This window comes from Hyperoodon ampullatus (genome assembly GCF_949752795.1).
Source record: "Hyperoodon ampullatus genome assembly, chromosome: 3".
NCBI classification, from domain to species: Eukaryota; Metazoa; Chordata; class Mammalia; order Artiodactyla; family Ziphiidae; genus Hyperoodon; species Hyperoodon ampullatus.
This window is the reverse complement of record NC_136916.1, coordinates 186,441-213,281: the sequence shown is the minus strand read 5'-3', so window position 1 is coordinate 213,281 and position 26,841 is coordinate 186,441. Positions and strand designations below refer to the sequence as shown.

Below are 26,841 nucleotides of genomic sequence, written 5' to 3'. Positions count from 1 at the left end.
CAGGCACCCCAGCGGCATCCGAGCGCGGAGCGGAGGGAGTCTAGGGAGCCAGCGCCCGGCGGCTGGGAACGACCCGTCCCGTTGGTCCCTGGCACCCCAGCGGCATCCGAGCGCGGAGCGGAGGGCTGCGGACCGCAGGTAAGGGGACAGGGGTTGGTGGGGGTGGGTGGAGGAAGGAACGAGGAGTTACACCAGAGCTGTTTGGTACAGGGGCAGAAACAGAAAACTCACACGTACCACTGCAGAGGCCATGGGAGTTAAGTTGTAAATGCTGCTGGCTTTCAGTAGCCGGCAGCCATTCTCTTCTGTAGCTGATGGGATACAAAGCTCTACTGGGTGGTTCTTTGCACGGGATAGTCTTGTTTTGCAGAAATTCAGCTCAGAGCCATCCTTGATGTGTAAGTGTAAGGTCGGATCTTAACAAACGGCATCGCGAAACAGAGGAAAGCTTCAAGTGAGCTTTATTAGGGGGAGCTCCCGGGCGAGGTTCACTGGTCCGAGAGAAAGGGGCCAGAGAAGTCGCCCCCGGGCGAGGGCTGGGCAAGATTTTATAGGGGAAGAAGGGAAAGGGGTGTGGTGAATCTGGGAGGGCGCAGGGAATTCCTTATCTGGTGGTCTCTTCGGGTGTCGTGGCACTATCTGGTGCCGGTTCCATCAGTCTTGGGACCGCTAGTCCCGTCCCTCGAAAGGCGGGAAGGCTGGGCCGGGTGGAAAGCCCCCAGGTCAGTTTCTGGAACTGGGTGGTCCGGAGAGTTTCGGTCTGATGCAACCTGTGAATCTGATTGCGTTCCCCTGCCTCGGGCCAGTTGGCCTTACATCCCGACATCTTTGGTGTAATGGGGCGGCGTTCCGATCTCTGGCTACTTCATGCTGAATGGGGGCGACGAAAGGGGAGTCGGGCGACCAGAGGTCCGAGGCTTAGGGGAGACCAGTGGGGGGTTCTGTAGGAAGCAAGGTGTAAGGACCGAGGAACATTTGGTTTGTGGCCACCCGAGAGACTTCCTCCATGCGCCGGCGAACGAACCTAAGAAAACGGGGCAAACATGAGCAAGATACAGATTAAGGGGCCTCAGGTTGGTGTTAGCCAGGTATAGAGGGTGGATCGCCACCAATCGGGAGTTGGGGAGGCGGACTGTTGGTGTTTGCGTTGGAGTTCTTCTCTTAAGCGATGGAGGGCGTTTACAGCAGCATTCCTCCTGTAGGAAGAGGCAGGTACCTCCTTTGTCGGCCGTCAGGAGATCCAGGGCTCGTCGATTCTGGAGAGCGACTCGGGCTATGGAGGTGATTTGGCGCTGGAGAGAGGAGATGGAGGCGGCGGAGCCTTCAATGGCTAGCTGGAGTTTATGTTCTAAGTCGCGGGATGTTGAAACACTATGTGTTAGAGCTCCCCCCCGCCCCCCCGAGGCCTGCAGCGACCAGGGAGGAGGCGAGAGAGATGCCTGCGACCAGAGGAAGAAAGATAGCTCTTTTTTGTCGGGTAAAGGGCGGCGTGATTAGCGAGGAATATTCGTCTTGGCTATACAGTGTGAGTTGTGGGACGAGAGTAACGGGGATACATGGGAAGGGGGAGGAAGAATTGGATCTCTTTTGTGAGGGAACCATTGCACCACAAAAACATGCCTGGTGGTGCTTCAATTGATGTGTTTACCGTAAGGGATGTGTTGCAAAGAAACCCAGTATCAGGTAGATTTGGGCGGCTGCCGTAACAGATAGTGAGATTTTTTTTGAATCGAGGAATATGGGGACTTTTAACGGGGAAAAATGTGGGTTTTGGGATGTGTAGGAAGTAGAATTGAAGGGCTGGTCGAGTGGGACAGCAGCCAAGGGTGGACGGCCAAGCGAGGCACATAGAAAGCAGTCGGAGATGTTACCTATTCCTGTGTGGTTGAGTATCTGTAGTGTTTGGTCAGTTTGGCTGTTGCTGCTAGGGCCCGAAGGCATGGTTGCCATCCCCGAATGGTTGGGTCTAGCTGTTTGGAGAGGTAAGCCACGGGGCTGTAGGACGGCCCTACAGGCTGGGCAAGGAGTCCAGTGGCTATTCCGGCCCGTTCATCCACAAAAAGGTGAAAAGGTCGGTTTGGGTTGGGCAGAGAAAGGGGAGGAGAAGATATCAGAGCGTTACGGAGGGTGACAAAGGCCTGTTGAACGGCGGAAGGAGAGGTGAGGGGTCCTTGAGGGGTTTCCTTAGCGGCTAGATATAAGGGTTTAGCGAGGAGAGCAAAGTTAGGGATCCAGTGTCGGAAAAATCCTATAAGGCCCAAAAAGGAGAGAATTTGTTCCACTGTTTCCGGAGGCTGGAGTTCACGGATAATCCGGGTGCGATCGGCTGTTAGACCTTTTGTGGTGGGGGTAAGATGGAGCCCCAGGTAGGTTACAGAAGATACAGATAACTGAGCCTTGTCTGGGGAGACCCGATAACCGCGAGAGCCAAGGTAATTGAGGAGATCTGCAGTATGTTGTCTTGAGGGGCTGAGAGATGGGCTGCAAAGGAGGAGGTCATGTACATATTGAAGGAGTGTGCTGGGGGTACCGGAGCAGGAAGTGAGGTCCCGTGCCAGCGCCTGACCGAGGTGAGGAGTGTCGCGGAAGTCCTGGGGAAGAACCGTCCAGGTGAGCTGACTGGAAGTATGAGTATGCGGATCCGTCCAGGTAAAGGCGAAGAGGAAATAGGAGTCGGGATGTAGGGGAATAGTGAAAAAGGCATCTTTGAGATCCAGAACCGTAAAGTGGGTTGTGGATGGGGGGATATGGGAGAGCAAGGTGTATGGGTTTGTTACTACTGGGTGGAGAGGGATTATGGCTTCATTGATTAGTAGGAGGTCCTGGACTAGGCGATAATACCCAGAGGTCTTGCGGACAGGCAGGATGGGGGTGTTTCAGGGAGAGTCAGTGGGGATAAGGAGTCCCTGGCTTAGGAGTCTGGTGATAATAGGTCGTAGGCCCCTAAGGTGAGTCTCCGAGATGGGAAATAGGGGCCTTGATGGAAATTTGGAGGGGTCCTTTAGGCGGATGAGGACGGGGGAATGGTGTGTTGCTATTATGGGCTTAGAAGTATCCCAGACTTGGGGATTGGGGATGGGGTTGGTGTGATTGGAAGAGGGGGATAGGAGGGGGAGGGTTCTAGAGACAGGCCGAGAAGAGGAAGCAGGAGTTGGGAGGAGGGGACCTTAGGGTCAAGTCTAACCAGCTGGTGGGAGGCCCCTAAGTGGAAAAGGACATCTCGGCCTAGCAAGGGAACTGGGCAGGATGGTATGACTAAGAAGGAATGAGTAAAAGGGAGTCCTTCGATATGACATGGGAGTGGACCGGTCTGGAGTGGGAAGGATGGTTTGCCATCAATACCCATGACCGAGATCTGGGAAGGAGAAACTGGCTCGGAATAAGTAGGCAGGACCGAATAGGTAGCCCCCGTGTCCACCAGAGATGAGATGGACTTACCCGCTACCTGTAGCGTTACCCTGGGCTCGGTGAGGGTGATGGGGGCCTTCGAGTCTGGGTGCCGTCAGTCGTCAGCCAATCCCAGCAGTTCGAGTGGTAATGCCGTTGGGTCGGCCCGCCCCCCACGTGGAGATGCTGAGAGAGGGCCAGTCGTAGGGCAGTCGCTCTTCCAGTGGCCCGTTAGCCCGCAGCTGGGACAGGGCTTAGAAGGAGGTCGGGGATTGGGACATTGGCGAGCCCAGTGGCCTTCTTTTCTGCATTTGAAGCAGGCCCCCGGCGGGGTTGCCTTTTGCGGACCCCATGGATGCTGTGATACATGGGAGATGGCCGGCCTTAGGGCGGCTACAAGAGGTTGGGTTTGGAGGGCCACCTTCTGGTGCATCCGAGCCTGTCAGCTGGATCCTGCCAAATCCTCACGGCCATTGTAGACTTTAAAGGCCATCTTTACCAGATCTCGAATAGGGGTTTGAGGGCCATCTTCTGCCCGTTTTAATTTCTTTCGGATGTCCGGGGCTGATTGGGTGATAAAATGGGTGGCTAGGACCGCTGCCCCTGCCGGGGTGTCGGGATCCAGCTGGGTGTAGAAAGTTAAGGCCGCTGTAAGGCGATTGAGAAAGATAGCTGGATTTTCGTTAGGTTCTTGGATTATCTCTTTAGTTTTTCAAAATTGACTACCTTATGAGCAGCAGCCTGCATGCCAGCCAGGAGGCACTGGATCATGAGGTCGTGTTTATGACGGCCATCTTGGCCATCCTGATAAGTCCAGCAGTCACTCCGACAGGCATGGAGTTGTCGGTAAGGTGAACCTGATCTGCATGGTTTCAGGCAGCAGTTTGAATTCTCTTTCCCTCTCATCAGGGGTCAGAGTAGAAGATAGGATCACGGAGATATCATACCAGGTTAGATCGTAAGCTTCAGAGAGGTAGCGAAATTATTTGATGTAGTGGGAAGAGTCGGCCAAAAAGGAGCCTAATCGCGTTTCTATTTGAGAGAGAACTTGGAGGGAAAAGGGAACATGAACTCTAATCCTTCCGCTCCTTCTATCTCCCTCAGAGAGCAGAGGAGATTTGGATCTTGGGAGTCGTGAGAGCGTGTATGTGCACTAATTGGCGAAGCAAGGGGCGAGGGAGGAGAAACCGTTGAGGGAGGCGGGGGAGTGGTTGGATGGGCCGGAGCGGCTGCGGGATGAGGAGGGACCGCTTCAGGGTTGGGTGGAGGCTGGAGAGGAGCTCTGGAGGGGGGAGAGGCGAAAGATTCGGGTGGGTCTCCTAGTGGAGAGGAGTCATCATCAAAGGAAATTAGGGGCTTGGATGTAGGAGATGTCTGTTTGGCAAGAAAGATCTGGGAAGTGGAACAATCGACGTAGAGGGAGGGGCGGGAGCGTAAATACCAGAAGGCCTGAACATAGGGGACCTCGGATCGTTTGCCCATCCTGCGGCAGTAATTATCTAGATCACGGAGGATGTTAAAATTGAAAGTCCCTTCAGGAGGCCATTTGGATTGATTGTCTAGAGGATATTGTGGCCTGGCCACAGTGGAATAGAAAATAAGCCGTCGGCAACGGAGAACTTGGGAGAAACCGAGGGCTGTAAAATTGGCTAGGAGACACCCCAGGGGTGTCTTAGAATCTGGTTTCGATTCTGAGGTTCCCATGACCCCCAGTCTGTCCCTGAGTGAATGGAGAAGGAGAGAGGCGTGCCTGGTCTCAGTCTCCAATTCACGGCAGGTCGGAGGGCGGTCAGGTGATTGGGACGTCTCCACAGTTCCATAGACCTCACTTGCTATATGGTCGGTCTTTTGATATATGTATTTAATAGGTATTTGTACACGTATGGTAACCCTAATCTTAATTTTTCCATTCACCCCACCTATCCTTTTAGATAAGCATACTTCTAAGTCTGTGAGTGTCTTTCTCTGGAAATATGTTCATTTGTGTTAGCTATTAGTTAACACCTATAAGTGATATCATAGGATATAGGTTTTTGCTTTCTGACTTACCTCATGTTCTGTGATTATCTCCAAGCTCATCTATGGTGCCTCAAATGGCAGTGTTTCATTGTTTTCCATGGCTAATATTCTGTTGTATAAATAGACCACTTTTTCTTTATCTGTTCATCTGTTGATGGACATTTTGGTTGCTTCACTGTCTTGGCTATTGTGAATAAGGCTGCAGTGCAGATTTTGCAGCCCGGGTCTTCTCGATTCAGGTCTCAGGTGAGAGGCCCAGTGGTGTGACTGCTGGATTGAATGGTACCTCAATTTTTATTTTAATTGCAGCTCCCTTCTGTTCTCATTATTGGCTGTTACCATTTTACATCTCACCAGAAGCTAGAGGGTACAGTGTTCTCTAAAACCTCTTCAGTATTTATTGTTTGTAGTCTTTTTGCTGATGGCCAGTTGACTGGTGTGAGTTGAAACCTTTTTGTAGATTAGATTTGCATGAGTCTAATAATTACTGAGGTTGAGCTTTTATCCATTTTCCTTTTTTTAAGAGAGTGAGCCAAATTAACCTCTTCATATTATTTTCTTGAAAAATTTGCAGTTTTGAATTTTTTTGGCCATTCCCTACCTCCGCACAGTTGTTTAGGGCAGGTGTCCTTTACAGCCCTGAGTCCTTCTGAATGTTAAGTGACCATTAGCAGTGGGTTTAAAGCCGCTCTTGTGGGAAACGGCCACAAGGCGGCAGCATTTCTACATTTCCAACTCTGGGTTTTTGGGCAACAGAGCTTTCCTGGAAATTGTGTTAGTAAGCAGCAAATTAGAGTGGAATGTGCCAGCGAAAAGCCCCAAGAGCATATATATCCTAAATTGTTGTTTGCTTTTTAAATTTTTATTAATTATCAGAGCAAATTTGATAAAAATGTAGATTCTCCTAGGTGTACAGTCTCTGGTTCATCCTATCAATGTATCTGTCTATTCCTCTTTGGATCCTTTCCCGTGTATGTTATTATAGAGTGTTGAGTAGACCTCTCTTCGTATTCCATAGGTATTGTGTGATTATATATTTCATATGTATTAGTACATGTCTGTTAACCCCCATATCCTAATTCATACATTCCTTACACCTTTCCATTTGGTTAAAAATTTGGTTTTCTGAATCTATGTGTGTCCTTCTCTTGGAAATTATTTCATGGGTATCAATTTTTAGGTAACACCTATAAGTGATGTCATAGGATGTCTGTCTTTCGGTTTCTTTCTTACTTCATGTTGGGTGATTATCTGTAGATCCTTCTATGGTGGTGCCAACGGCACTGTTCCATGCTTTTTCATGGCTAATATTCCACTGTGTACATGGACGACTTCTTCTTGGTGCATTTTTCTGTTGATGGATATTTTGGTTTCTTCCAGGTCTTGGGATGGTACATGTTGCTGCAGTGCAGGATTGCCAGCCTGTGTCTTTTTGATTCTGCTCTCTTCAGGTGATAGGCCCATGAGTGGGCCTACCACATCACATGGTAGCTCCATTTTTACCCTTAAACGCACCTCCAATCTGGTCTCACTACTGGCTGTTACCAGGTTTCATCCCACCAGCAGCTAAAGGGTACACAGTTCTCTAAAACCCCTTCAGCATTTATTCTTTTAGACTTTTTTTGCTGATAATCATTCTGACGGCTGTGAGGTGAACGTTTTCGTACACTGGACTTGCATGGCTTTATTAATTCCTGATGTTCAGCCTTTTTCCGTTCCCATTTTTTTAACAAAAAAAGAAAGGAAAAGAAACAGAAGCCAAATGTGCATAAATTATGCCTCTTGAAACTGTCGGTTTGAAATATGGACGTCTTTTGAATTTTTTGGTCAATATATGACCCCAGGATTTGTTTTCAGGGCAGGTGTCATTTACAGGCCTGAAATTATTTTGAATATCAACTGACCATTAGCGCTGGGATTAAAGCTGCTGTTGTGTGAAACGGCCACAAGGTGGCAGCAGTTCTCCTTTACCAAATCTTGTTACTAGGGCAACAGAGCCTCAATGGAAGTCGTGTTCTAGGTTATAACTTAGAATGGAATGTGCCAGGAAAAAGCCCCTTAAGTTTATGTCTCACTACTTCTTGTTCGTTGTTTTTATTTAATTTTTATTTTTTATCACAGCAAGTTTGATTACAGGGTTTGGCTTGTTCTAGGTGTGCAAGATGTGGTTCTTTTACACATAAACATATGTCTATTCTTCCTGGGATCCTTATCCCATGTACGTTATGACAATGTTGAATAGTCTTCTCTTGGTATTCCATAGGTCTTTGGTGATTATATATTTCACCTGTGTTTGTATACGTCTGTTAACCCCAATATCCTAATGTATCCAATCCTCACACCTTTCCATTGGTGAACCATAAATTTGTTTAATGAATCTCTGATAGCCCTTCTCTGTGGGAATATCTTCACTGGTATCAATTTTTAGGTAACACCTATAAGTGATATCATACGATATGTGTCTCTTTCTGACTTACTCCAGGTTGTGTGATTACATCTAGAATCATCTACGGTGCTGCACAGGGCAATGTGTCCTTTTTTTCCTTGGCTAATATTTTGTCTGTACTTGTACCAGTTCTTCTTTGTCCACTCATCTGTTGCTGGACTTTTTGGTTACTTCCATATCTTGGCTATTGTAATACTGTGCAGTGCACATTTGCCTTCCTGTGCCTTTCCAATTCTGTCTTCTTTGGTTATAGGTCCAGGAATGGGCCTGCTGAATGATATTGTAGCTCAATGTGTACCTTTTAAAGGCATCTCCATTCTCATTAGTGGATCTTTCAAGGGTACGTCCAACTGAAAGTTGAGGTTATGCATTTCTCCACAAACACTTCAGCATTTATTGTTTATAGGTTTCTTGCTGATGGTTATTCTGAGGTGTACCAGCTGAAACCTCTTTGTAGCTGAATTTGCGTGTGTCTCATAATCCGTTGAAATTAAGCTTTAAGGCATGTCCATTTTATTTTTCAAACTGTGATTACAGCTTAGTTCTTCAAAGTGTTTTCTTAAAGTATGTGTCACATTTTGAAATTTATTGGCCATTACCTCCCTCAAGGCATTTTGTGGGCAGGTCTCATTTACAGCCATGCAGTACTTGTTCACATGAAGTGACCATTAACACAGGTTTTAAGCTGCTTTTGCAGGTAACGGCCAGAGTGTGGCAGTCTTTTTACGTTCCCCATGCTGGTACTAGGGAAACAGACCTTCCTGCCACTGGTGTTCCTCGGTTATAAATTAGAGAGGAATGTGCCCGGATAAACCCCCAATTGCTTCTGTCTCCTTACTTATATTTCATTTTAAATTTAAATTATACTTTTTATTGGAGTAATATTCCATTGTGTACATGGACCACTGCTTCTTGGTGCACTCCTCTGTTGATGGACATTTTCGTTGCTTCCAAGTGTTGGCTATGGTAAGTATTGCTGGAGTGCAGAATTGCCAGTCTGTGAGGTTTTGATTCTCATTTTCTCAGGTGACAGGTCCAGCAGTGGGTATGACTGATTGCCTGGTAGCGCAATGTTTCCCTTTTCAAAGCACCTCCATTGTGTTTTCATTAGTGGCTCTTACCACGTCCCCCTTAGAACGGAGGGTACGCACTTCTCCACAATTGCTTCAGCATTTATTGCTTGCAGCATTTTTGCTAATGGCCATTCTGACTGCTGTGAGCTGATAGGTTTTTGTAATTTGGGTTTGCATGTCTTTATAAATTCCTAAAACTCACCATTTTTCCAAGTTTGTTTGTGTTTTTAAAAAAAAGGAGAAAAAAGTATGCATACAATAAACCTTTTCAAATTGTCCTCTTGGAAGGTTGCCCTCTTTTCAATTTATTATTCAATTTTCGACCCCAGGATTATTTTGGTGGACAGGTGTCATTACAGAACTGCAAGATTGGTGAATAGTTAGTGACCATTAGCAGTGGGTTTAAAGCTGCTGTTGTGTGAAACGGCCACTAGGAGGCAGCATTTCTCCATTCCCCAATCTGGGTAGTAGGGCAGCAGAGCCTTTCTGGAAGTCGTGTTCCTAGGTTGTAAATTAGAATGGAATGTGCCAGGAGAAACCCCCATAAGTTTATGTCTCATTACTTCTTGTTGGTTGTCTTAATTTTTGTAATCGGAGTAATGATTAGAATATTGTTTGTCCTAGGTGTACACAATCTGGTTCATTTGTACATTTTATAGGTCTATTCATATACAGATCCTCTTCCCATGCAAAATATTACACAGTGTTCCGTAGACCTCCCTTGCTATATGGTCGGTCTTTGTGATACATGTATATAATATGTATTGGTATATGTAACACTGATCTTAATTTATCCATTCCTCCCACCTTTCCTTTTAGATAAGTATAGTTTTTTCCTACATCTGTGAGTGTCTTTCTCTGTGGAAATATTTTCCGGTGGGTCAGTTATTAGATAACCCCTATAAGTAATATCATAGGATATAGGTCTTTTGATTTCCAACTTACCTCATGTTCCATGATTATCTCTAGGCTCATCTGTGGTGCCTCAAAGAGCAGTAATTCATTGTTCTCCATGGTGAATATTCCATTGTGTACATGGACATCTTCTTCTTTATCCATTCACCTGTTGATGGACATTTTGCTTGCTTCACCATCTTGGCTATTGTGAATAAGGCCGCAGTGCAACTGATACAGCCTGTGCCTTCCCGATTCTGGACTTCTCAGGTGAGAGGCCTAGCGGTGGGCCTGCTGCGTCGAATGGAAAACGTAGGGAGTAACCAGGCAACGTCAGTTACCATGGCAGCCCTGGGAAAAACATTACCAAGTGACACTAACACTCCCACGAGCCTACATTTGTTTCCACAATAAGTAAACCTTTCTCATTTCTAAAGTACTATACTGTGAAATATGCATCTCAGTCACAACTAGAGGTTACTCAATGTCTGCTGTGAGCGGGAGGAAAAGAGAAGGGCCTTACACAGTACCTAAAGCAAAGACAAGAAGAAACTAGGGGCCACAGGCAGAGACAGGCTCAGACAGGCTCCTATCCCTATGACATTCTGAGGAGATCACGTTGTAAGGGCTCGAGCACGAGAAAGCAGCCACTAACCAACTACCCTGTCTCAAATATTTGGAGAAAGTCAATGCAAATACATACCTATGTATTATTCTTTTCTGATCATTCTTTCAGTGTAGCCCTTCTGGCTTTGTGCAAAGCGATTCTTTGTTTTGTACCTGAAAAATGAGTGGCACATGTAAATGGATGAAACTTGTCAGAGCAGACATCCAAGGAGCTCTTCAGCTAACGAACGAGGAGCTCCGAGTTCTGGGAAAGAATCGTAAAAGTAGTGAAGAATCACAATATCTTAGAGCCTCCTTTATATCAACTCCCCTCTATCATATCACCAGTCACTGGTCATCAGCCTATACATGAACTTTGCAGTGACAGAAAACCCGGCACTGTCTAGACAGCTCTAGGCACTTCTAGTTGCTACAGCAGTCTATATCAAATTCAGAATCTGACTCCCTGTCACGCATCAGTCCCAGTCTGCCTTCTGCAATGGTACACCCCATGGCACACCTCATCTCTTTTCCATCTGGCCCATTTCCCAAACACATGAGGACAATTTTGTTCTTCCTGAAGCTCTCTTCTCCCACGTCACCCTCCTAAATCACTCCTTCCTTCCTGTGTTTATGACTTTGAGGAGCCCCCAAGGTTTTCTCATCCCAAGGCCATGACAAGCAATGGCGTCAGTGTGCCTGCTACAGATTCTGGGAAAGGGGCAGGGCCACACGAGGGTCTGGCAAGTGTGACTGACAACCTGAGGTGAGAGTACATGGGACAACCTCAGCCTCTCTTCAGCCCTCAGCCTCTATCCAAGGTTTCTCCATAGCACGCTACTGACATTTGGGGCCAGGTAATTCTTTTGGGGTGGTGGGGAGGGCTGTCCTACGCCTTGTACGGTATGTAGTAGCATCCTGACCTCTACCCACTAGATGCCTGCAGCACCACCACCCCCACACCCTGGATGTGACAAAGAAAATTGCCTCCAGCCATTGTCAAACGTCCTGGAGGAAGGGTGAGGGCAAAATCACCCTCACTCGGGAGCCCCTGCTCTATCCAATGACTCTGTTCACCCATGAGGACTCAAAACTCTCTCCTCCCCTGGCTTAACAGGTAACTCTCCAGAAAGTTTATCGGGTATCAAAATGCTATTTGAAATTTAATAGTATTTATCTCTATAACGGTATCTGATGAAAGTAAAACTCTTTCTCCAGATGCTAAGAACCTCCCAGGTGGTTAATCCACGTTTACCTTATCTCCTACCCCAGGCCCTGGAAATTACAGAAATGATCGGACACCCATTTTCGGGTTCCGTTCAATAAGTACCAGTAGCGTAAGGCTTTCTGGCAACCTGAACACTGAATTCAAGTAAACTATTCTGCCTGACCGTGGCTTTGTGGGACAGGCCACAAACCTGTAGCAGGACCCTCCTCGCTGCTATTTACGGCATTGAGGTATCTGACCGGAAAGCCGGTGGAGGTGAACTACCCAAGAAAGCAGTGGGTTCAGGATGAGAAGATGTAAAGGGTGACAAGGGAGGGGAGAATGAACCTCAGCTGAAAAGAAAGGGGAAAAGTACCAAGCGATGAGTTCTCTTGACTTTAGAGAAGATACGCTGAAAGCCATCAGCTTGCCCTCGGGGCCCTCAGCTCTCTGGGGAGCTCTAAGGGAAGGGTGAGCCTGGTCCTACGACTCCGGACTCCTGGTCTCGGCCCCCAGGCCTGACCATTCACTCAGACTCTCAATAAATACTTGTATTCAAAGACCTTACACGGGGACCACATCTGGGAAAACATCGCCGCGCCCTCATCATAAGTCACAGGGGGAGACCCGAACTGGCCAAGCCATGACAGGAGCTGTGGGGGCGACAAAAGGGCAAGGCAGGGATCGGACATCGGATCGCCAGAAGCCCTCCGCCCTCCCGGTTCGTAATGCCAGGGCCCCATCGCCGCGTATCGCCTGACCCCGGTCCTGCCTCCGTCGCACACCCTTCCCCAAGGTTGGCCGGGGCCTGGAGTCACCATCCCCGGTTCGGACCTACAGACCTCGCCGCTGCTGAGCTCTACAGATCCCGCTCTTTCCACACAGCTCGCCGATTCCGCGGGCCTTACTGAGCCGCGCCGGCCACCGTCCGCGAGGCCTTGGCGCGCCTGTGACGTCACTGTCGTGCGCCTCTCCCGCAACAAGGGGAGGATGGCTCTCGCACGGCGGCTGCGGCTGTTGTCGCTCCCGGCTCGGTTGCTTCTGGCGCCTCGCCGGGACCTGACGGTCTGCGATCCCAACGAGCCCCCGCCCGTGGTGCGCATCCTGCGGGCTCTACAGCGGCGGCAGGAAGAGCGGCAGAGTGGGCAGCGGAGCCCCCCGCGGCCGGTGCTGGCGCGACCTGGGCCGCTGCCGCAACGACTGAGCTCACGTGCCGCCAACTACCGAGGGCCACGCACCTAGAGCCGGTGGTCCCCAACAAGAGAAGCCACCACAATGAGAAGCCTGTGCACCACAACGAAGAGGAGCCCCCGCTCACCGCAACTAGAGAAAGCCCACGTGCAGCAACGAAGACCCAGCACAGCCAAAAAAAACTAATAAATAAATAAATAAAATGAAAAAAGATCCAATACAGTATTGTTAACCATAGTTGCCATGCTGCACATTACATCCCAGAACGTTATTTGTCTTGTAACTGGAAGTTTGTATCCTCTGACCACCCTCACCCATTTCCCCCCCACCTCATCCCCATAGGTTAAAATTTTAAATAGAGGAGCCCAGATAAACTTCAATGAGAAGGTGACACCTGAGCAGAGATTTGAGTTAGCCAAGTTCGTATCTAATGGAAGAGCGCACGGGAGAGGTAAGGGCCAGTGCAAAGACCCTGGGGCAGGCGCTTGTCTGGTGTGTTAGAAGAACAGGAAGGAGGCCACTGTGGTTGCAGCACAGAAAGGAGAAGAGGGTAATGGAAGTCAGATGCACAATGGATGGAGAGCAGTAAGCCGGTAGGACACAGTGCTCGGACCCCGAATGGCCTTGTAGGACAGGACGCTCTGCGGGCTGTGTTAGCGCTTCACGATAGGAGCCAGTGAAGGATTTTAAGGAGAGGAGTGGCATGACTGATCACATTCCCCATGATCACGCTGACTGCTGTATGAAAAACAGACTGTGGGGGCCACGGTAGACACTGGCAGGTCATCAGAAGGCTCTTCTGTCACCCATGTCAGAGATGATGGTGGCTCAGGACGGAGAGATAGTAGGGGAGGTGGTGAGAAGTGGTCACATTCTAAAAATATTTTGAAGGTAGAGCAACAGGAGTAAAACGAAGAAAATCCAAATCCCGTGGCCCAGAGATAACTTTATTTATTCTAAGCAAACTCGGTCCCTCCTAAAAACCACAGAGCTTGCCAAGGATGCTCTTCTCAGAGGTACTACCTTTGTACTACTCAGCCCACTCCGGCATGCCCTCCCCCTCTGCCACTCTCCCAAAACTGCTCTGATTAAAGTCACCAATTACCTCGAAGTGGCTCAATCTATGAGACACTGACCTGTCCTCAATCTTGTTCTGCTAGCAGCACATGGCATGGTGAAGCCTCCCCTCTTGCTTGATCTCTCTCCTCCCTGGGTTCGTCGACCGCACACTCTCCCAGTTTTTCTCTCTACCCCTGCTTTGCAGTCTCTTTTCCTGGTTTCACCTCCTGCCCTCACATGTTGAGGTTGCTCCTCAGTCGTGGGCCCTCTTCCCTGCTAATTTCACACATCCTCCCCCACAAATTTATTCACTCCCATGGTATAAAATATGGGCCACGATCATCTCCAAAGGCATCCCAACCTCACACCAACTGCTCAAAACACATCCCCACTCGGATGTGTTAAGGACATCTCCTACTCCACGTGTAGAAAACAAAGCCTTGATCAACCTTCCTAAGCCTCGTACTCTGTCTCCAATTATTTATTCAACGGACACTTACTGAGCCCCTAAGATATGCCAAGCACTGCTAGGCACTAGAGACAAAATGATGAGGCAGGAGGGTAAGGTTCAATAGAACAGAGGGTTATAGAAAGGGAACTTACAAATATGTGTGAAAATAAAAGTGTGCATGGTGCTATGATGGAGCACTTACGTAAGGCTGTAGGAGTCTAGCTCAGCAGCGAAGAGACTGTTGGGGGTTGAGGAGGGCCTCCCTTAAAAACTAATCTCTGTGGGGGGCTTCCCTGGTGGCGCAGCGGTTGAGAATCTGCCTGCTAATGCAGGGGACACGGGTTCGAGCCCTGGTCTGGGAAGATCCCACATGCCACGGAGCAACTGGGCCCGTGAGCCACAATTACTGAGCCTGCGCGTCTGGTGCCTGTGTTCCGCAACAAGAGAGGCCACGACAGTGTGAGGCCCGCGCACCGCAATGAAGAGTGGCCCCCGCTTGCCACAACTAGAGAAAGCCCTCGCACAGAAACAAAGACCCAACACAGCAAAAATAAATTAATTAATTAATAAACTCCTACCCCCAACATCTTAAAAAATAATAAAAAAATAAAAACAAAGATAATAAATACTCAAAACACATCACTTCATAATTATTTAAAATAATAATAATAATAATAATAATCTCTGTGGACTTCCCTGGTGGCGCAGCGGCTCAGAATCCGCCAGCCAGCACTATTTACAATAGCCAGGACATGGAAGCAACCTAGGTGTCCATCGACAGACGAATAGATAAGACGATGTGGCACATATATACAATGGAATACTACTCAGCCTTAAAAAGAAACGAAATTGAGTTACTTGTACTGAGGTGGATAGACCTAGAGTCTGTCATACACAGTGAAGTACGTCAGAGAGAAAAACAAATACCGTACGCTAACACACATGTATGGAATCTAAAAAAATAAAATAGTTCTGATGAAGCTAGGGGCAGGACAGGAATAAAGACGCAGACGTAGGGAATGGACTTGAGGACACGGGGAGGGGGAAGGGTAAGCTGCGATGAAGTAATAGAGTAGCACTGACATATATGCAATACCAAATGTAAAATAGCTAGGTAGTGGGAAGCAGCGGCGTCGCAAAGGGAGATCAGTTCAGTGCCTTGCCACCACCTAGAGGGGTGGGATCAGGAGGGTGGAGGCAGACTCGAGAGGGAGGGGATATGGGGATATACGTATGCATAGAGCTGATTCACTTTGTTATACAGCAGAAACTAACACACCACTGTAAAGCAATTATACTCCCATAAATATGTTTAAAACAAAACAAAACAAAAACAAAAACAAGAATCCGCCTGCCAATGCAGGGGACACGGGTTTGCTCCCTGCTCCAGGAAGATCCCACATGCCTCGGAGCAACTAAGCCCACGAGCCACCGCTACTGAGCCCACGCGCCACAACTTCTGAAGCCCGCACACATAGAGCCCGTGCTCCGCAACAAGAGAAGCCCCCGCAGTGAGAAGCCCGTGCCCCACGACGAAGGGTAGCCCCTCCTCGCCGCAAGGACAGAAAGCCCACGCGCGGCAACGAAGACCCAACGCGACCAAAAATTAATTAATTAAAGCTTATATTTTAAAAAAAACAAAGAAAAAATCTCTGCTGGGAATTCCCCGGTGGTCCTCTGGTTAGGACCCTGTGCCTCCAGTTCAGGGGGCCTGGGTTCAATCCCTGGTTGGGGAACTAAGATCCTGAAAGCCGGCACCGCAGCCCAAATAAAAATGAAATAAAATAAAATATATTAAAATAAAAAAAGAAAGGATCTCTGATTCAAGGTCTAAAGGGTGAGAAGGTGTTTATCAGGCCAATATGTGGGGAGAAAATTTTTCCCATTTCAGTAAGTAGCACCTCCATTTACCCAATTACACACCATTAACCCACATTCCCCACATCCAATTCATCGCTTACTCCTATTCGCCTCCAAGCCATCACTAACCTTCCAAATATGACTCTAACCTGCCTGCTTTACTCCACCTCCAAGGCCACCACTGTGCACAAAGCCAGTCTCCTAATGAGTCTCCCCAAATCTTCTCCTGCCCCCTCCTATCCATTCTCTTACAATAGGCAGTAAGGTGTCTGAAAAAGGCATCTCTGCTAACACCACTTCCCTGTTTATACCCTGCAATGGCTTCCCACCAAGTTTAGGATAAATCCCAAACAGATGATGGACTGGAGGTTGGAAGACCAGAAGGAGGTAGGGTGTTAGGTTAGAAAGAGGGATAAAGGCTCTAGGCAAACAGCGAAAAGGGCTGAAAAGAAAATGATCGGCACTTGTACAACAGTCCGGATGCAGGCAGGAGAATGCAGGAATAGCGAAGGAATACGAATAGCCAGCCACTTTTTATTTCTGCAATGCCTTGCAATTCCCAAAGTGCTTCACTTATAACTGTGATTCTCAAACCTAGCTGTACATTAGAATCATCTGGAGAGACTTTTAAAACTACCAATGGCCAGGCCTCACCCCATTTTAATCAGAATATACACTTCAATAGGGCAGGAATTTTGTCTGTTTCATTCACTGTCCATATGAAAAGTACCTGGCACATACATGGTGCTCAGAAAATATATACTGAATGAATAAATGAAGGAAGGAATGTACCACTATCACCTGAGATCCAAGGAGACATTCTTTTCAAAACTTAGGGAGTAACCAGGCAATGTCAGTTACCATGGCAGCCCTGGGAAAAACATTACCATGTGACACTAACATTCCCAGGAGCCTACATTTGTTTCCACAATAGATAAACCTTTCTCATTTCAAAGTACTATAATGTGAAATATGCATCTCAGTCAGAACTAGAAGTTACTCAATGTCTGCTGTGATCGGAGGAAAAGAGAAGGCCTTACGCAGTATCTAAAGCAATGACACGAAGAAACTAGGGGCCACGGGCAGAGACACACAGGCTTAGATAGGCTCCAATCTCTATGACATTCTGAGGAGATTCACTTTGTAAGGGCTCGAGCACGAGAAAGCAGCCACTAACCAGCTACCCTGTCTCAAATATGTGGAGAAAGTCAATGTAAATGCTTACCTATGTATTATTCTTTTCTGATCATTCTTTCAGTGTAGCCCTTCTGGCTTTGTGCAAAGCGATTCTTTGTTTTGTACCTGAAAAATGAGTGGCACATGTAAATGCATGAAACATGTCAAAGCAGACATCCAACGAGCACTTCAGCTAACGAACGAGGAGCTCCGAGTTCTGGGAAAGAATCGTAAAAGTAGTGAAGAATCACAATATCTTAGAGCATCCTTTATATGAAATCCCCTCTTTCATATCACCAGTCACTGGTCATCAGCCTATACATGAACTTTGCAGTGACAGTAAACCCGGCACTGTCTAGACAGCTCTAGGCACTTCTAGTTGCTACAGCAGTCTATATCAAATTCAGAATCTGACTCCCTGTCACGCATCAGTCCCAGTCTGCCTTCTGCAATGGTACACCCCATGGCACACCTCATCTCTTTTCCATCTGGCCCATTTCCCAAACACATGAGGACAATTTTGTTCTTCCTAAAGCCCTCGTCTCCCACGTCACCCTCCTAAATCACTCCTTCCTTCCCGTGTTTATGACTTTGAGGAGCCCCCAAGGTTTTCTCATCCCAAGGCCATGACAAGCAATGGCATCAGTGTGCCTGCTACAGATTCTGGGAAAGGGGCAGGGCCACACGAGGGTCTGGCAAATGTGACTGACAACCTGAGGTGAGAGTACGTGTGAGAACCTCAGCCTCTCTTCAGCCCTCAGCCTCTATCCAAGGTTTCTCCATAGCACACTATTGACATTTGGGGCCAGGTAATTCTTTTGGGGTGGTGGGGAGGGCTGTCCTACGCCTTGTACGGTATGTAGTAGCATCCTGGCCACTACCCACTAGATGTCTGCAGCACCGCCCCCCAACACCCTGGATGTGACAAAGAAAAATGTCTCCAGCCATTGTCAAACGTCCTGGAGGACGGGTGAGGGCAAAATCACCCTCACTCAGGAGCCACTGCTCTTTCCAATGACTCTGTTCACCCATGAGGACTCAAAACCCTCTCCTCTGCTGGCTTAGCATTCAACTCTCCAGAACGTCTATCGTGTATCAAAATGCTGTCTGAAATTTGATAGTATTTATCTCTATAACGGTATCTGATGAAAGTAAAACTCTTTCTCCAGATGTTAAGAACCTCCCAGGTGGTTAATCCACGTTTACCTTATCTCCTACCCCAGGCCCTGGAAATTATAGAAATGATCGCACACCCATTTTCGGGTTCCGTTCAATAAGTACCAGTAGCGTAAGGCTTTCTGGCAACCTGAACACTGAATTCAAGTAAACTATTCTGCCTGACCGTGGCTTTGTGGGACAGGCCACAAACCTGTAGCAGGACCCTCCTCTCTGCTATTTACGGAATTGAGGTATCTGGCTGGAAAGCCGTTGGAGGTGAACTACCCAAGAAAGCAGTGGGTTCAGGATGAGAATTTGGAAAGGGTGACAAGGGAGGGGAGAATGAACCTCAGCTGAAAAGAAAGGGGAAAAGTACCAAGCGATGAGTTCTCTTGACTTTAGAGAAGATACGCTGAAAGCCATCAGCTTGCCCTCGGGGCCCTCAGCTCTCTGGGGAGCTCTAAGGGAAGGGTGAGCCTGGACCTACGACTCCGGACTCTTGGTCTCGGCCCCCAGGCCTGACCATTCACTCAGACTCTCAATAAATACTTGTATTCAAAGACCTTACACGGGGACCACATCTGGGAAAACATCGCCGCACCCTCATCATAAGTCACAGGGGGAGACCCGAACTGGCCAAGCCATGACAGGAGCTGTGGGGGCGACAAAAGGGCAAGGCAGGGATCGGACATCGGATCGCCAGAAGCCCTCCGCCCTCCCGGTTCGTAATGCCAGGGCCCCATCGCCGCGTATCGCCTGACCCCGGTCCTGCCTCCGTCGCGCACCCTTCCCCAAGGTTGGCCGGGGTCTGGAGTCACCATCCCCGGTTCGGACCTACAGACCTCGCCGCTGCTGAGCTCTACAGATCCCGCTCTTTCCACACAGTTCGCCGATTCCGCGGGCCTTACTGAGCCGCGCCGGCCACCGTCCGCGAGGCCTTGGCGCGCCTGTGACGTCACTGTCGTGCGCCTCTCCCGCAACAAGGGGTGTATGGCTCTCGTAGGGCTGCTGCGGCTGTTGTCGCTCGCGGCTCGGTTGCTTCTGGCGCCTTGCCGGGACCTGACGGTCCGCGGTCCCAACGAGCCGCTGCCCGTGGTGCGCATCCCGCGGGCTCTACAGCGGCGGCAGGAAGAGCGACATAGCGGCCAGCGTAGCCCCCCCGCGGCCGATGCTGGCGCGTCCTGGGCTGCCGCTGATGTCAACGCGGCGACCCGAGTTGAACCAGCCGGCTCACCTCACGCTGGGCTCTTGGAACCCGCGCCACTCTCTTCGTGCGGCTGGAGGAATCGGTGCACCCACGCGGACCATTTCTCCATCGAGTGCGCGCAACATGAGGCTCCAGCGCTGCGGAACCTTTCGCAAGGGCAGCTGCACTGAAGTGTGTCTGGAGCTCCCCGTTCTGAGCGCACTACAAGAGGCTGCTCCCGAAGTTTTTCGGCCCACAAACGTGCAGTCGAGTACCATTCCCCCACTTCTTCTCGGCCAGCACATTCTCTGCGCCGTAGAAACCGGCAGTGGCAAAACTCTCAGCTACATGCTACCTCTCCTTCAACGGCTGTTGGGCCAGCCAAGCCTGGACCCCTGTCGTATCCCTGCTCCTCGAGGCCTGGTTCTTGTGCCTTCTCGAGAATTAGCCGAAGTGGTGCGTGCCGTGGCCCAGGCCTTGGGCAGCTCCTTGGACCTCCAGGTGCGGGAGTTAGGGGGAGGCCATGGCATGAGGAGGATCAGGCTGCAACTGTCCAAACAACCTCCAGCAGATATTCTGGTGGCCACTCCGGGGGCTCTGTGGAAGGCCCTGAAAACTCAACTGATCAGCCTGGAGCAGCTCTCCTTCTTGGTGTTGGATGATGCAGACATGCTGTTGGATGAAATCTTCCTGGAACTGGTGGATTACATCTTAGAGGGGAGCCATATAGCAGAAGGCCCAGCTGACTTAAGAGACCCCTTCAATCCCAAAGCTCAGTTAGTGCTGGTGGGTGCCACATTTCCCGAAGGTGTAGGCCAGCTGCTGAGTAAAGTTGCCAACTTAGACTCTCTAACCCCCGTTACCAGTGACAAGCTCCACTGCATCATGCCTCATGTCAGACAGACATTCATGAGGCCGAAGGGAACAGAGAAGGTGACTGGGTTGGTACAGATCCTTAGGCAGCATGACAGAGCATATAGGACTGGCGCCGCAGGAACTGTTCTGGTGTTCTGTAATTGCTACAGCACTGTGAACTGGCTGGGGTATATATTCTGGATGACCACAAACTCCAACACTTAAGACTGCAGGGACAAATGCCAGCCTCAATGAGAGCAGGCATCTTCCAGTCCTTCCAGAAGGGCTCCCGAGACATTCTTCTCTGCACAGACATCGCCTCTCAGGGCCTGGACAGCACCCAGGTGGAGCTAGTCATCAATTATGATTTCCCTCTCACCCTGCAAGACTACATCCACAGAGCAGGGAGGGTGGGCCGGGTGGGGATCGAGGTGCCAGTCACTGTCATCAGCTTTGTGACCCATCCCTGGGACGTGAGCCTGGCTCAGAAGATTGAACTGGCAGCTCGCCAGAGGAGAAGCCTTCCAGGACTGGGGTTCTCAGTGAGAGAGCCTTTGCACCAGCAAACCTTGTTGCAGCAGGCTTATATATGATGCCATAACAGGGACCTTTCCCTCTGTGCTGGATGGGTGAGCACACTTGTCAGTAGGGTGCTCTAGGCTGCCTAGTCACCTTCTGAAGATCCGGGCTGCTGTCTGGCTTCAAAAGGTAAGTTGCTGGCCAACACTTGAGGGTGAACTACTGAGCTTGGCTCTCTGTAGTCTTTCACGTGAAGAATAATGTCGATCTTGGCTCTGTATTATGTCATGGTTTCTAACAATAAGCGATGTTTCTATGGGTGCCCCTTAATAACAGTTTCCACTGGGGCAGAATTCAGTAGACCCTGAGAAGATTCACACTCCAAACTACCACACTTAGGACGAAGGCTCTTTCAATTGATGTTTTAGTTTAAATTTTGTTTCCTGCCCCCAAACATCCATTAAGCCTCCAGGAGAAGGAAAGGGGGATGTGACTAGCAATGAAGAGAAATTTTCTTCACAACAATGGCCATGGCAAGCTTAGGCACTTTTGGTGAAATCTCTCTGGGAAGGTCTGGCAGAGGAATAAAAGGCAAACTGACACAGAAATATTGCTTGGTGTGCATTTCCAGGCTCTGCCTTCTTTCTCATCTCTTGGTGGCAGGTGGAGGAAGAGAAGAAAAGGTTAAACTTTTTTATAAACCAGCAGAATAAGCTTATAACATCCTCTCACTATCTCTGCATAGGTTCTAGTCTCTGCAGCATTATATAAGCTTTGCCCAAAGTAATGAACTGTTGAAAGTCAAATGTAATACTTCACCAAACAACTTAAAAATGCTTGCGCACTGGAAAGGGTTAAGTTGCAGAGAACACAAATGGACCCAGAGCAACCTTTGCCGAAAGAGAATATTGTGCTAAATGTACAGTCATAGCTCTTTTCCATATGAAGAAACAGTCAGAAGGATAAAAGAACTTGGTCAAAATCACACAAGTCAGTAGGAAAGAATCTGGTTTGTCTGTCCTCAGGGTTGTGTTCTTTAACCACCAGGCTAGCTTTTCTCAAATCTGATTCATGCATAGAATAACTATACACCTCTGCTTGCCTTGAATATTCCCTGTTTATACGTATGCCTGCTGCAGTTTTTAATATTGCCCACTTTGACTCCCAAAAGCAACCGAGAATACACAATAATTTGGTCTCTCTATCCATGGACCGCTGTGGTGGGACTGCCCAGGAAGCTTATGAAAAGTGCAGCTTCCTGAGCCCTACTCCAGGTCTAGATAAGTTTTCTGAGGGTTGGCTCAAGACTCCAGGTGCAAGGCCTTTTAAGTGGTTTGGGGGAACCCCCAGGTGATTCGCTCGCTCTCTTAAGTTCATAAACCGTTTATTCTGCCTCCCCCGGATGCCCAGCCAGGTCCTGTTAAGGTAGGAGTCCCCACACCACATCAGAGGGATGCTCCCAGCCAAGTAATCTCCGGAGCCTTGGAGATTCTGAATGGTCTCATGCTGGCCCACCTGCCGTGACAAACCTCCGCCAGAGCAAGCATTCCCCTTCACAGTTACCTTCTACCACTCCCAAAGGCAGTCTGCTCCAATGAGGCCTGACTTCGTCTGTCCTAACGGGCACCCACTGATTCAAGCAGTTTAGGGATAGAAGGTGCTGTGGTTCTCGACCAGGGTGGCCCAACCTCTAAAAGGGTAGTCCAAGCAGTCTCTACCTCCTGGGCACATCCCCTCTGCAACAGCCCCAGTAAACGAAGGTCCCATCTTTGCTTTTTCAAGGTCGGCAACAGGGAGTCCCCTCCTAAAGAAGGTTCTCTCTCATTGCCACACTATCAAAAGCTGCCCCAAATGTGGTTCCTTCCTGTGGGCCTGATCAGGCTAAGGGCAGAGTTGCCTCTTTCCTTCTCTGAGTCGGACCAAGTTGTCTTAGTAACCGCTCTTCACAGTGTTGACCGTGATTTTCACGGGGGCTGCTGCTGAGCCTTTCTCTCATCCTTTCATGGTGGAGAGAGAGAGGATTGTAATGATTTTTACTTCTAGGGGAGAGGGGAGTGGAATGATTACGTTGTCATTTTGTATTGTGTCCTTTTGTCATGAATTTGTTTTGAATTTCATATTAAAATGGGCCCACCATTCCCACTTTGTGAGGTCATTCAGCACCCTCATTTTGCACCTTTAACATCTCTCTCAGTATCACTTGGAAATGTTTGAAACGGCATGAGCTTGTCCTCACATTCCTATCAGCTGTAAATCCGGAGCCCCGACATGAACGTAACCATTGAGCAGAACCCCTCTCCACTAGCTGTGTAACACTGGGTAGGCTCCTTAACATCTTGGTTTTTCTAAGCCCTCAGGTGTAAAAATGTGAGGGTTCTATGAATTTATATTTGGGGCAGGACAAGGTCGAGAAGAGTGTGTCTTTGCTTGTATTCTTCCAAACTGGAATGTCTTCCCTCTCTTCCCCATGGGTCCAAATCTCACTTGTCCTTCAGGCCCACTGCCAAGCAGCCTTCCCTGATTCCCCAGTCCACACAAGTCTCTGCCTCTTAGGGTCAGTGCCATACAACCTAGCTGTCTCTTAACGTTAATCTTGCCTCTCAAGCCAATTTCAGAATGTGGGTCTCTCTTGCCCTCCTGGGGCCCCTGGGGCTGTACCAGCCCACCTGCACGCCCCACGTGGGGTGTCTACTAGACTAGGGCATGGGTGGGGAAGCCCAGGTGTGAGGGACCAGGCAGAGTACCTCTGCCTCCACCCTGCTCTCCTCCACAAAACTGCCCCTCCTCCTGAAGCCTGACCCGCAAGTCACAGGTTCCTTATTATGACCTCACTGGGTGGTGACCTCACAGGCCTTCTCACAGTTTCCATGGCAGCATAACTATGGAAACGTGCTGCCCTCAGAGAAACTTCCGTACCAGTTCTCCACCAGATACCAATCTCTTTGATTGTCTGAGAGAGAGTGTCTGACCGGATCGTCTATATTTACTCAAACCTGTGCTCTGTTTCCTGGCTGGGCAGTGCAGCAGGTACACCGAGACCGGGCATCTGTAGAAGAGGCATGGTGTACACACAACCTCACCTGGCTGCCACATGTTCCTGTGGGGCGTGCCCACTACGTAAACCTCAGCACTTTCCCAGCTGTAAGTAATACCAGTGACCTGGGACACCTTCAGGGTCCCACAGTGCTCACTGCTGAGGACAAGTGAAAGGTCATCCCTGAACTAGTGTTCAGGAAGCTTCTGATCTTTATAAATGTTGCCTTCCGCTTTGGGCTACAGGATGCTTCCATTCAGACCCTTTCCTGACTGGCCTCTTAGCAAAAGGCAAGTGCATTTTTGTTGGCAGATGGTAAACGGAGCAGTTTGAGGAAGAGGGCCACTCTTGAACCGCACCTTCAAACCCAGGCACCTCTGTGCTGTCATGTACACATCTATATCGGTCCCCTCAGACACATCCCATACTGAGCTGCTGAGTACTAGGGGAGAGGGTGGTGCCATATTCATGGGAATACCGGAAGAACCAAGGGGGGTGATGAAGTGCTAGTGAGACTGGAGGGCTGAGCAGATGGTGTCCCAGGAGGCTGGGTGGATGTGAGCCTACACTTGGTACCCAGAACCCGGTTCTGAGTCTCCTGATCACTCTGCCTCAGTATTTGGCCTTGTTCTAATCTAGATAAAAGTATCAGAGGGCTAGAGTTCAGTGTGGTTGTAACAGGCATTATAAATGGGGCCCAAGAGGGGTTGCCAAAGTGGGAGGGGTCCTTAACCAATTTATATTAGATTATCTTTTTCCAAAACTTGAAAGACGTTTCCATTAAAGCCTCAGAAGTGACACACTGCAAGAAATGTTTTCTCTGTTGTGGAAGGGAGAGATGGAGAGGATCATGATTGCAATTTCTTTCGGGTTCTGTTTTCCCTGGCAACGGTGAAGAGACTACCTCACCTGATGCAGCCGTAGGCTCTAGGAATTGCTTTTGCAGCCAGTGTCCCTTCTCTAGGGACTCATAGAGGTGATGGGCCAAGTCTGTGTTTTGGATGTCAGGTAGATTAAAGGTCTTCAGCCAGAAACTGGGAGAGACATGAGAGAGGGAAATTCTGGCAGGAGACTGTGTACAGCAGAAGTGACTGATCAGTTCTGATTTTCTTTGCAGCAGCTGTGGCTCCCATTTCTCCTCCTAAACCTGGTCACTACCATGTCCTCAACCGAGGGTGTGGAGAAACGCAGTTGGGCCGGCATGGGGAGACATACTGCCTGGTTGGTGGCTACCGGGCCTACGGGGATGCTCCTTTGGCCACGCCAGCAAAGGCGGAAGCCGAGAAGCCAGTCCCCAGATGTGCTCCCGAGAGAAAGCACGCTCCGGAAGAGTCGGACGAAGATCTCGGTTGCTCCAGACCCAAAATCCGGCGATTGTAGCATGGTGCCAGGAGGCGGGCTCCACAGAATCTTGCTGGCTGAACCATTCTGAAGACAGGGCAATGGTTTAACTGCCTGAGACAGCGAATGCCTCTTCCTGCAGTGACCCCTCCCGCCCGCCCCCACTGCCCACTGCCACAGATTAGAACCTGCGTCGTTCTGTCCGAGCCTTCCTCAGCCAGGAGCCTCCCTGCACACTCAATGGCCATAAGCCAGGAGCCTCAGAAAGTGAGGTTTGAAATGAGAGTCTGCCCTGAACATCCCAGGGCGGAAGCTGGCCTGGAAGAAAACCTGGCATTCCTCTGCTCAATCCTCACGGGCCCCTTTGTGAGCTGAAGAAAGTGAAGTCTGCACTCTGCGAGCCGAGGAGGATGCAGGAGCAGATACAGGGTGCAGAGAAGCCTTAGCAGTCTACCGCATGGGCTCCTGCCCTGAGCCATTGTCAGCGGCCTCCACCACAAACCAGTGGGGAGCTGGGCTTTTTGAAACTGAAAGCAGCAATCTGTGGCTTCCCAAAGAGCCTCCTGCCTGGGGTCTCAGGAGGCAGGACAGAGAGGCCCAGGAAGCCCTGCTCCCTGAAGCAAGAACAGGATGGAGAGTCAAGCAGCACGCACCGTGTCCCGAGGTTCACATGCTCCTTTATTGCCAGGCCTTTCCGTCCCCAGTGGCGTCCCTTACTGCTCAATAAAATGCTTTTCTGTAACAGATTTCTAGGGTCGCCAGTGCTCAGACTTAGGTCACTACCCCTGTGCTAGGCACTCCTGCCACCTGGGAAAGATTCCAAAGGTGGAACAGCTCCAGGGGGTGCCAGGGATCAGAGCAAAAACTTGAGAGGCTGGGGATGCAGGAGTTTGGGCACAGTCCCTAAATCATCTCAGTGGTTGAGCTGCTGTGAGAAGGCACATCCCCAGTGTGTGTGTGTGTGTGTGTGTGTGTGTTGGGGGGAGGGGGTCCCTAGAGGAGGCAGCTAGAGGGAGGGCCTGAGGCTGGAAATGGGGAATGGCGTGCGGCCTCTGAGCAAGCACAGGCACTTAGCCCTTGAGGTTTCTGGGAAAGCTAGAGCCACAAGGGCCACGAGGTAAGGCAAGTGTAGCAGCAGAACCCAGGTGCCAGGTCTTTCTTCAGAACCTACACTTCTCCACGAGGCCGGGCCTTCCACGCTGAGGTAGGAGGGATCCTGGCCAGAAGGTCAGCCAAACAGCTCTGGGACGAAGGTTGCTGCGGCGGGGGCTCTTCTGCCATGGAAGCGACTTCATTTCCTTCCACACAAATAGCCTGACTGGGTTCCTGCTCTGTTGAGTAAAAGGGTCGTTGACTCTCCCCAGAAGGTTGTTCAGTTC

General features: G+C 49.5%; 1 long non-coding RNA gene and 1 pseudogene across 2 annotated transcripts; both read left to right on the top strand.

Moving 5' to 3' along the window:
• Window positions 1-26,204, top strand: LOC307050812. Its single transcript, XR_013810811.1, has 2 exons — window positions 1-138; window positions 25,242-26,204. It is a non-coding gene; the product is annotated as an uncharacterized lncRNA (long non-coding RNA).
• On the top strand, window positions 12,171-21,161 carry LOC307049904 (putative ATP-dependent RNA helicase DDX28; annotated as a pseudogene). The gene is made up of 2 exons: window positions 12,171-12,842; window positions 19,324-21,161. The product of its transcript is annotated as a putative ATP-dependent RNA helicase DDX28 (transcript).
• Window positions 26,205-26,841: the final 637 nt, after the last annotated feature.